The following is a 12,403-nucleotide window of genomic DNA, read 5'->3' as shown; positions in this document are numbered from 1 at the left end:
AATAATGGGTTGTAATAAAGCCTGGGGGAGAATCATATGACACATGTCACAGTGCTAATTGTACATATTTCCACTACTGATTTAATTTATGGTGAAAAATACTACAGGAGGTGCAAATGCAAACTCCACATTACCTTCTCTGAAACCAAAGCATAGCATCTCCTGAAAGAAGCCAGTGCGTGACTGCAGGAGTCTCTGCCACACAGGCATATATGTATGTGAACACCACAACTGGAGGAAAATACCAGCTCATTACACCACAGCACAGAGTCTGTCACCCCCGCCAGCAGAACGTAACAAACCATTGTCACCTGTCAACATCCGCACATTCAGTGCTCACTTGAGAGCTAGGCAAATCGCAGCACTGCATTCCCAGCTGATCACCTGCGCTGTGAGCCACTTGGGACCTTGCGCCCAGTGCCGAGCGGGACTCAGGTGCTCTAGTCTCCCCACTGCTTCTAGTCCATGCTCTCCGGCGTCTCCAGGTGCATCTCCAGGGGTGGGCTTCAGAGGCGGCGTCACGGGAGGTCAGGGCGGCTGGTCGCTCAGAGACCACCACACAAGCAGAAATGTATGGGCCTTGTAAGCGATAATAACAATCAAGGCTGTTCTGTATCGCGGGACCGCGCATCCGGGTTGCTGTGTGGATACACACACAGCGACAGTAAGCCACTTTCTGAGCGATTATGTAAAATCGCTCAGAAAGTGGATAAATATCGCTCTGTGTGTAGGGCCCTTAAGAATAAAAAAAACCTCTTCCTATCAGTAGAAAATACTAGTGATCAGTTGGATGCATTAGGAGCGGAATTCAATTGAATATATTTACTTATATGCATGTATTTATGAGTGTATTTTCTGATTATGTCCTGGGGCAAATGTGCCAACTCTGCATGAGTACCAGAAGGTGTGTCAATCTCTGTAAAAGCAAGGACAAAGTGCAAGATTATTATTTGTTGACATTTATTTAAATAGCATCAGCATTTTCAGTTGCACTTTACAATTGGGAACACAGTTATAAAACAAATCTGGGTTTTGACAGACAAACAAAGTGGTATTTCTCCTTTGTTTTTCATTACTATTGCCTTTAAATACTGACAGATATAAAATCAGTAACTTATAATTACTGTTCACGCAATTATAACTGTTCACATAAAATACTCAATGACCATAACTCCCTGTATTGAATTGTAAAAAAAAGTTAATCCCATATCTTTGTAACAAGTAAAATCAAGTAAAGGTGATCACATCTAGTTGCTATCAAAGTGTGAATTTCATTAACAAATTATTATTATCACATTTCGATCCTGGCAACCTTGGCACAGGCGACTCCATTTTGGAGAAAGAAAGTCTTGTTGTAGGTTTCAAAATATCAAAATGAATGGTCTGTGTACTGGGTTATAACCTCAGTGCCTGGAGAAGAGTGTTCATTAAATTGTTTCCGGTATGTTGTCTTTGACTGAATAATGGTTTGGTGTTTCTAAATAATCCTTTTAATCTGGAGTTGCCACCAGATACACTAACACAATACCAAATAGGTGATAAATCATTAGTGCTGGCTGACATACTGACAAATAATTTCACTCATGATAGCAAAAAATCTAACCTCATAAAACAAAAAATCTATCCCTCATAAAACAACAATGATATCTTTACATATATAAAATAACAATACATAAAACTACAATAGTAAACTGATTTCAACATGTGGAAAGTACATAAATACATATCTTATGTGTATTTACTCATCAGAACACATTAGTGACCGTTATATTTTCAGTGACATTCAGTATGTGCTGAAAGGGCTATAGAATGTACTAGAAGCTTCAAGAAGGATCAAGTGGTGAAACTAGTGGGGCCCGCTGTAGTGAAGGGGCCCACAGCCAGTGAGTCACACTGACTCATATGTCACCTCCAGTGGCTTCAACGCCTGTCTGACCCCCTCAGTAATGCATTGCTGATTTTGAACAACATTTACTGCCATCTGCGGTCTAGTCCTGGAATGAATGGGGAGAAGGGACAACTTTCCTGGCCTTCTCCACTTAGCTTCTCCCCTCTCCACTTTGCTGCTTCCTTTTCCTCTGACCCGCATTCTTCTGTGTGACTGAGACTGTCGTTAATCTTATGTTTGTCTCCGGCCTTAAGAAGAGAACCCACTCTCCACAGTTTGGAGCCCAGGTAAACTGATTTTAATATATGCAGTATGATTATCAGCCTCTCTCTGTCACATTCTGCCTATCCCTGTCAGGCACAGAATATACATTCCACACTCTCTGTAAACCACTCTATATCAGTGACGTGCGGTGAGGTCAGTGGCTGGTGAGGCACTGGTCTGTAAGCAGTGGTGCAAGCACAATTTTTTTCTTAGGTGGTATCAAAAATGGTTGTGGTCAAGTTTCATAACAATAGCGGCATGGTCACATTACGTATGTCAAACACTGTAATGCCCCTTAAACATTATGACGCACACCGTAATGCCCATGACACAATATGCCACACAAGGTACAACTCAGTACATATAATACCACATTACATAATGCCCATTACATATCACACCACACACTGTAATGCCTATTGAATATTATACAACGCAACATATTGCCCATTACATATTATGCCACACTGCAATGCCCATTAAATATTGTGCCACACACCATAATGGCAATGACAGAATATGCCACACAGCGTAATGCCAATGAAACATTACCCATACACCGTAATGCTTATTGCACATTATGCCACACACCGTAATGCCCATTTGGACATTATGCCACACATAGGTATGCCGCTGACACCTTTTTATGTCCCACACACAAAAATGCCCCTAGCAAATTATGCCCCAATATAAAAGGTTTCTAATTACTCATTGCCCTGAGTTTCTTGGCAAAAGATACAGCAGCAGCACTTCCGGGTATTACTACACACGTAATGGTGTAATAATATATTTTGGGCCCTTTCATGGACTATTAGTGTCGTTTAAATGCAGAATGCCCCCTGCAGTGTGGTGTAGATGCATAATGCCCCACTATTGTTGCTTAAAAGAATGCCTCTACTAGGACTTAACGTCCTACATGCTCGTTGCCATGGAGGTTACATGCTCATTTCCATGGGGGTTACATGCTTGTTGCCATGGGGTTTACATGCTTGTTGCCATGGGGGTTACATGCTTGTTGCCATGGGGGTTACATGCTCATTGCCGTAGGGTTTAAATGCTCAATGCCATGGGGGTTATGGGTGGCTGACACTGAGTAGAATTTGACGACAAGAGGCATTAGTGCATACTCACCCTCCTCCTCCTAGGTCTGCAGCTCCAGCATGGTGATGACACACAAGTCGATTGATTGACAGGTGAAGACCTTCGTCGGCAGCCTGGACTGTGGCCTCTCCATCATGTCTGGCAGGGCAGCCAATGGCCAGCCATGCAGCGGGCCAGGCGAGTGGAGAGCTTCAGGACACATCTGCTCCTGGCCCGGGGACAGGCGGGTGGAAGGCTTCCGGATACCGCTGCTCCTGGCCTGGGGACAGGCGGGTGGAGGGCTTCAGGACACCGCTGCTCGGGGACTTCTCTCTCTCCCCCCCCCCTCTAAAGCAGCCGCAGCTGTCCCATCTAAGGTAGCGCATCTCGCCCACATTGACGAGCAGGCTCCGCCGGACACAGACGCTCCTGTGTCCCGACCCTTCTGGCCTGCATGTACGGTGCCATCACTGAGGTGGGTGATGGCAGTGCTGGGCGGGTGCCGACAGCGAAGGGAGAGGGAGGGAAGGGGGGGGTGGCTGCTTTCCGATGGCTTCAGTGACAGGGCTGAATGCACGCCCCTGTCACTGCGGCACTTGTAGTGGTGCCGCTTCTACTAGTTTTTTTAATGGGCTTTTACAGCCCTCAGCATGTCCCCACCCCATGCCCGCCCCCTGCTTCCAGCCTTTTGTAAGGGGCAGCTGGAGGCACCGCCTTCAGTGCCTCTGAAATTACATTAAAAATCAAGCAACAATAAAAAGGATTAAATTAACATAAAGAAAATACTTATGACACAGACTTAGGCCCTTATTCTGATCGGTGCGGCCGTTCGCGAATTCTTTCGGTGCGGTCCGCGCGCCACGCTGTGCGGTGGCGTACGGCTAACGTCCGTAGAAACGCCCACGTGTCCTCCGCATTCGGACGGACTCACTCTTTAAGAACAGGGCGTGTTTACGGACGACATACAAACCATGCGTGTGCGGGGGAAACAGTCAGATTCTTCACGGTGTGACCGCGTATGCACGGCCTTCCCGTGTCAGAACGCATGCGAGCCGGCCACTACGCACAGATGCGGTGTACTTACGGTGTACTTACGCACAAAACCAGACTACTCTTATCTGAGTTCCCAAATAGATCACATGACACACTTAGGCAATTATCCAACCACTTTGAAAACAGATTGTTGCTCCTGGTCATCTGTTATTTATCTAATTGATCCTTAAACACTTACAAGCACTATACATTAACCCTAACATTCCCTATGGGGATAAAAATGTGATCTACCCTTTTGCTGCGTACATAACTAAACATCAACATTTTTTCCTGTTATGGTACCATTTATTTTGTGATGGTTTTGAAAATATTTTCTTTGTTGATTTAATAAATGTTATTTTTGGCCCCAAAATGTCTGGATTAATTGATACATGCAGAAGTGACATGTGTATTAGTATTAGTAATATGAAGCTGTGTTCATTATTTGCAGTGTAAAAGTGTGTGCAAACTGCAGCATATATGTGTGTGTTTAGTAATGGTCCATTTAAGGTGCATTGCTTTCAATTGAAGCAGTGAGAAGCGTGTAATTTACAAGTAATGAGTAAATTAGGTGATTGTATTGTGTTCACCTGACATTGGTTGAGGTGCGTCCGTCCTGATTAGGCGTTCCGATTGCCTAGCGCATGACCGAGTGGTGTCCGCTAAGCAATACTAGCCTTTTGGACACCGCACATTTCTTCCCTTTTTGTTCGCGTGCCTTCGGTGTGCTGTCCGAATGCACGCCCACCAAAATAAGTGTACTCCCCCGTGTCCGCCCATGTTTCCGCCCAGTTTAGCCCACTTTGAAACTACGCCCCTGTGTCATTCCGCATGACGCCCATAACACACCCATATTGGCCGACTGATTGCGGTGCACATTTCTGTACGGTATTAGTGAGAACAAGTACGGAGACCATACGTGGCACATGCGCATAGCGTTCCCCACGCATGCGCTAAAAAACGCGATCCGAAAGAATTCGGGAAAGTACGCACCGATCAGAATAAGGGCCTAAGTGTCATAAGTATCTTCTTTGTATTATTTTAATCATTAATGACAGGGGAGGCTCTGCCTCCCCTGCCTCCCCTGACTGCACGTCCCTGCTCTATATACCTTTGACCACTCATATATACTCATACTTTTTTACCTCTCCCTGTTACACACTGCCCATAACCCTCTTCATGTGACTCACTGTTTATACGTATCACCCTCTTCCCTTTACCCACTTCTGATGCCGATCAACATCTCCCCGTAACCAATGCCCATTGCCCTCTCCATGTGACCCAATGCCTATACCTATCAACCACTTCCCATCAAATACTCCTTATAGTTGTCACACTGTCCCTGTCACCAACTCCCAATGCAACCATCTCCATTTCTCCTACTTCCTACACCTGTCACCCAATAGCTCTACATGTAACCCTCTCCCTGTCACAAACTATACTATCCCTGTCCCTTCTCGCCATCCCCCACTTGTTAAACTTATCACCCTCTCTCTGTCATGACTTCCTATCATTGTCACCTTCTCCCTGTCAGCCATTACCTATACCTATCACTCTCTCCTTTTAACCATAGCATATCCCTGTCACTGTCTTCCTATCATCCACTTTCTATACCATACCTGGCACTCTCTCTGTGACCAACTATCTACAACCTTTCACCCTTTCCTGTCACCAACTTACTATACCTGTCACTCTCTCCCTGTCATCCACTGCCTAGATCGGTCAACCTCTCCCTGTCACCCACTGCCCTTCACCCACTATATCTTTCACCCTCTTCCCTTCAGCCACTACCTATACCTTTAAACAACCCCATGACAACCACTTCCTGCACCTCTGGTGCTCTCCTGTCATCCACTTCCTATCCTTGTCACCTTACTCCATCACCCACTCCCTATAGCTATCACCCATTCCACATCACCCACTGCCTATTTAAATCACCCACTCACTGTCACCCACTGTTTATGTCTATCACAACCTCTCCATCACCCACTAGCTACACCTCTTCCTATGGCCCACTGCTTATACCTGTTATCTTCACCACATCACCCACTGCCTATCCCTGTCATACCTGTAAACTTCTCCCTGTCAACCTCTGCCTATACCTGCCACACACTCCCTATACTTGTTACCCTCTCCCTGTCACCCACTACCCATCACTCTCTATCAGCCACAGCCTATCCCTGTCACGACAGCCTATGGGCCTCATTTTGGTTCACTCGCAGAGGCAAATTCCTTCTCAAATGGACAAATCCATGTGCACTGCAGGTGGGGCAGATGTAACTTGTGCAGAGAGAATTAGATTTGAGAAGGGTTCCACTTCAAAGTGAGATCTATATTGCAGTGTAAAAATAAAGCAGTTAGTATTTTCCCTGGACATAAAAAAGTCACCCAAATCTAATTCTCTCTGCACATGTTACATCTGCCCCACCTGCGAGTGAACTAGAATAAGGGCCTATATTTTTCACCCTCTCTCGGTCACACACTGCCTATATGTATCATCCACTGCCTATCCCTTTCATCCTTTCTGATTCATCAACTACCTAAACCTATCTCCTTATCCCTGTCACCATCTGCCTTTACCTGTCACAACTTCCTATACTTGTCACCCACTGCCTACACCTATCACCCTCTCTCTTGCAACAACAACATATCCCTGTCACCCTTCCACATTACCCACTTTGTACACCAGTCACCCACTTCCTTTTCCTTTTTACTGTTGTTTGTGCCTAAACAGTATATACCTTTTTAACTTCCTTTACCTGTAAGCCTCTCTCCATCACTCACTTCCAATCCATGTCATGCTCCCCCTGTCACCCCCTTCCTATACTTGCCACCCTCTCCCAATCACCCACTGCCTATCCCTTTAATGCACTACCTCTACCTGTCACCCACTTCCTGTGACCTGCTGTCTATGCTTATCACCTGCTTCCCATCACCCACTTATACCTACTTATCCCTCTCACTGACTGCCTATACTTTTCACTCTCTCCCTGTAATTCACTGCCCATCACCTTCTCTCTTTCACCCACTGCCTATACCTCTCATCCGCCGCCTATGCCCTTTGTCCTCTCTCTGTCTATACTATGTCTCTGCCTATACTTGTCACCTTCTTTCTGTCCCCTGCTGCCTTTTCCTATCACATACGCCTTATAACCCTTACCCTCTCTCTGTCACCAACTACCTGTACTTATTACCCACTCCCTTTCATGCTCTGCCTATCCATGTCATCCTCTTCCAATCATCCTCTTCCTACACACGTCACACTATGACCCAGTGCCTAAACCTGTTGTTCTCTCCCTTCACCCACTGCATACACCTGTCACCTTCTTCCTGTCCCCCGATTCCTTTATTTGTCACACATACTCCCTATACCTGTCACCCTCTCCCTGTCTCCAACTGAACATTTCCCTATCCCTGTCACCCACAGCCTATTTCTGTCACTCACTGTCCCGCTCTCTGTCACCCACTTCCTATACCTGTCAGCCACTGCCAAACACCCTGTCACCCATTTTCTATACCTATCACCCTCTCATCACCAACTTCCTCTACCTATAACCCTCTCCCTTTCACCCTCTGCCTATCCCTGTCACCATCTCCCCATCACCAGTAGCTCTCCCTGGGGTAGATTTATAACTAGGCGATCAGGGGAATCTGCGCTATCCCCGTGCGTTATAGCAGAGGATAGCGCTTCCCCTGATCTATCACACCCGCCGCTATAATAAATCTACCCCCCTGTCACCCACTGTGTATAGCTGTCACCCTCCCCATCATACATGGTCTATACCTGTCGCCCTCCTGCTGTCACCCAGTGTCTGTCACTGTCATCCTCTCCTGATCACAAACTGAATCTTCATCGCCCACTCTCCATGATCCACTCTGTGTACCTTTCAACCTCTCCCTATCACCAACTATCTCTGGGTCAGTCTCAGTGTCACCCACTGCCTATACATATCACTCTCTACCTATCAACCACTGCTTATACCCATAACCCTCTTCCATCACCCACTGCATATCCCTTTTACCCTCTTCCCACCATCCACTGCTTATCACTGTCACTCTCTCCCCATCACCCACTGGGTATAACTGCCACCTACTGCCTATCACCTTCTCTCTGTGGCCTACTGCCCACACATATCATCATCTTCCCATCACCCATACCCTATACCTATAACCCTTTTCCTGTTATCCACTTCCTACACCTGTCACTCACTCTCTATCCCTGTCACCCAGTGCTTATGCCTGTCATCCTCTCCCTGTTACCTACTGCCTGTAACTGTACCTTTCTCTCCATAATCCAATTCCTATCCATGTCACCCTCTCCCTTTTACCCCTTGCCACCCCATAACCTCTCCCTTTCACCCCGTGTCTCTTCCTATCACCAACTGCCTATCCCTGTCACTCTCTCCCAGGGCCGGTGCATGGCACTGGAGTGCCCCAGGCTGGGGTACGCACCGGCGCTCACCCGCTCCACGGGGAAGGGGTTGATGTGGATAGGGGGGGGGGGGGGAGTTGCTAACCTCCATCCTGCTGCCCTCCAGCGCCCCAGGCAGATGCCTAAAGCTGCCTAGTGGTGGCGCTGGCACTACTCTCTTCCCATCACCCACTTCATATACCTTTCACCCCTTCCATGTCACCCACTTCTTACACCTTCACTAACTCCCTATACCTGTCACCCACTGTATGTCCCTATTTCTCTCCCCATCACCTACTTTCTATCCATGTCACTCTCCATGTCACCCACTGCTTATCCATCACCCTCTCCCCATCACTCACTTACCCGTCACTCTATCTTACCCACTGCCTCTATTTATTTATTTACATTTCTTATATAGCGCAGCAGATTCCGTTGTGCTTTACAATAGTAGACAGTGATAGCAGCCACCTTCTCTCTGTGACCCAATGCCTATAGCTGTCACCCTCCCCCATCAACATGGCTATATCTGTTACCCTCACCCTGTCACCCACTGTAACTGTCACCCTCTCCTCATCACCCCCTGAATATACCTATCAACCTCTCCATGTGACTAACAGCCTATTGCTGTCACCCTCTATTACCCATTGCCCACCTTTCACCAATTGCCACTCCATAACCTCTCCGTCACCCAGTGTCTCTACCTGTCATCCACTGCCTATACCTATCATCCTCTGCCCATCACTCACTGCCTATACCCATCACTTACATCTTCTCCATAAACCTTCCCTTTCACCTAGTGACTCCTTGTTGCCCTCAGCCACTTCCAATCACCTACTTCACATTTCCCACTGCCTCTTCCTGTCCCCCACTTTCTCTCCTTGTCACGCACTCACATCACCCTCCGTCTCTTTAAATCACTTATGAGACTTATGTAGGTGAAATTCAGCTGTTCAGTTACATAGTTACATAGTTACATAGTAGGTAAGGCTGAAAAAAGACTTGCGTCCATCTAGTTCAACCTGGTATATATATATTGCAATAATACTATGGTTAGCATCCTTCAGCATAGGGTGACTAGTAGTTACATAGGGAGTTATTCTAGTTCACTCTTTCTGACAAAATCCTTCTTAGATGGACAAAACCATGTGCACTGCAGGGGGGCAGATGTAACATGTGCAGAGAGAATTAGATTTGGGTGAGTTATTTTGTTTCTGTGCAGGGTAAATACTGGCTGCTTTATTTTTACACTGCAATATAGATTTTACTTTGAAGTAAAACCCCACCCAAATCTAATTCTATCTGCACAAGTTACATCTGCCCCACCTGCAGTGCACATGGTTTTGTCCATCTAAGAAGGATTTTGTCAGAAAGAGTGAACTAGAATAACCCCCATAGTTACATAGTAGGTAAGGCTGAAAAAAGACTTGCGTCCATCTAGTTCAACCTGGTATATATATATTGCAATAATACTATGGTTAGCATCCTTCAGCACAGGGCGACTAGTAGTTATTCAAATCATATTATGGCTGGGAGGGAAATAAGTTTATCCATATTTTGTTTATTACATTGTCCCAGCATTACAGAATAATAAGAGCAATTTAAAACTAAGGCAGCTATACAGTAATTGCTTAAGAGCCACAATTTTAACTACTTACTATAGCAGAAAGCTTAGTCAATTTCTTAATGGCCAATGATTGTTCTTCAGACAATAACTCCAGAATACTACAGAGATATAAAAAGAGGGGGGGGGGGGGGGTGAACAATCACACTGGCAGTGTTTATAAGGTAACCCCTTGTTTCAATCAATATTCATGGACTTTATTATGTGGGGTGTGCTGTCACTTCAACAGTAATTTAAGCAATAACAAGGGAAGAGAAGAAAGACTGTTATGTACGTGACGCACAGTTAGGACAAGAAATAATAATAAAATGTAACCTTTAATTGTTTATTTTAAGATTTGCAACATAGAAAAACAATTGCCAAGGAGGCAAAGAGGAAGAAACAAAGTGTTTGTAAAAGAGGGGATATAGATCCTCTCAAATTGAACCCCAATGTCCTGTTCCCAGTGTAATTGCTAGATTAGGTGCGTGTTGCTGTATATCTTACAGTGTGTACCCACTCATGAAATGAACAATTCTGTTACAAATTTCACTTAATTAAGTTACTTTTGTTTAATATTGGTTTATAACATAGATTGCTCTCAAGGACTGTGCAGATAAATTAGGACAGCAAAGTAAATATGTCTGTTTGGTCCTTTTAAACATCAAAAAAGGGTTGCCGCCTAGTATCTGCACAGACAAGAGGTCAACAACTGGTCACTAATATCACTTTGATAATCACCCTCCCTCATCACTATTGAAAGGAAATCAGAAAGACACCTTCAATCCCTTCCTCAATGCACATCCCCAATTATTCACGTTTTTCACACCATGAGTGGTTTTTCACGGTTTTTTTGAAACACTAATCCCTCCACTTAGCCTGAGTACAATGAGACCACGACTAGGATGAGTAGGATTTCCTTCCTTAGGTACCCCTTTTGGACTTCTTCGGATCCTGGACCCCGGAGACATCAGCCCTGGAGCCCAGGACCCCGGACCAGCCCCGGAACCAGGACCAAGGCCCCGGAACCGGACTCTTCTGTCCAGGAGCCCCGGACCCAGGATCCAGGGACCGACCTACGGGCTCAAGGTAGGTAAGTATCAGTGTGTGTGTTATGTGTGTATTAAACTTTTATTTTTCAGGGTGTCAGTGTGTTTTATTTAACTATTTTTTGTACTGTAGAACTACAAGTGCCAGCGGGCCCTTTAATGCCCCGCATGCTGGGACTTGTGGTTCTCCAAGTCCCAGCATGTGGGGTAGGCTTGCTGGGACTCATAGTTCTACAGTAGAAAACAATAGTTTTTCTTCTATTATTTACACTATCCATCAGCCCGATGCCCACCGCCCAGGGGCATCGGGGACAGCCCCGGACTTTCAGCATGGGCTGGTAAGTCCTGGAGGGGGGGGGGCCTTCATTGGGGGGGTCCCCACTTCCCCAGGACCCCTGCCAATGCTGACCAGCCAGGGGGATAATGCTTTGGCCGCGGGACCTTATATAATAAGTGTCCCCCAGCTGTGGCATTACCCTGCTGGCTGGTTGGGTCTGGTGCTGGTTCTTAAAATATGGGGGACCCCTAGTCATTTTGTCCCCCGTATTTCGGGAACCAGCGCCGGACCTTGAGCCTGGTGCTGGTTTCATTAAATCAAGGGGACCCCTATTTGTCAGGGACCCTGATTTTATGTCACCAGCACCGGCTCAATGAGCCCGGGGCTGGTTATGCTCTGGCGGGGGACCCCGCGCTGTTTTTTTTTTTAATTTAAATTTGCAATTTCCTGCAAACGTGCGATTTTCAGACATGAAAATCGCACATTTTCAGGACTAAACACATCGCACCAACTCGCACCTATTCGCACTGTCACGAAACGGGTGTGTGGAATCAGTCGTGACTGGAGTGGTCAGATGGTGGATTGATGGAGTGGTGCAGATCTCAGGAAGAGAGGCGTGACCAGCCGGAGATGGGTTAACACAAACAGGTTTATTGAAGGAACTCATATAACAGATAATGTAACCAGGATCAAGACTTCTTGATTGGACAAATAATAACTAGATGCAAGTCTCTGATAAATAACAAGTAACAAAAGATAGCAGTCCTTTGCAAAAATAAACAAGATGGCAGTCCATTCA

General features: G+C 46.0%; 1 protein-coding gene across 1 annotated transcript in view; it reads right to left on the bottom strand.

Moving 5' to 3' along the window:
* Nucleotides 1-328: 328 nt before the first annotated feature.
* Nucleotides 329-12,403, bottom strand: part of LOC146074425 (uncharacterized) — a 62,983-nt gene continuing 50,908 nt past the window's right edge. The window contains exons 5-6 of the transcript XR_014473426.1: nucleotides 10,334-10,400; nucleotides 329-916 (exon numbers count right to left, since the gene is read on the bottom strand). The gene's annotated coding sequence lies outside the window, so the exon portion shown is untranslated. The remainder of the gene's footprint in view (nucleotides 917-10,333; nucleotides 10,401-12,403) is intronic.

Source organism: Crinia signifera, chromosome 4, assembly GCF_055691185.1.
Source record: "Crinia signifera chromosome 4, ASM5569118v1, whole genome shotgun sequence".
In the NCBI taxonomy this organism is placed as follows: domain Eukaryota; kingdom Metazoa; phylum Chordata; class Amphibia; order Anura; family Myobatrachidae; genus Crinia; species Crinia signifera.
This window is presented reverse-complemented; position numbering and strand designations above follow the sequence as displayed.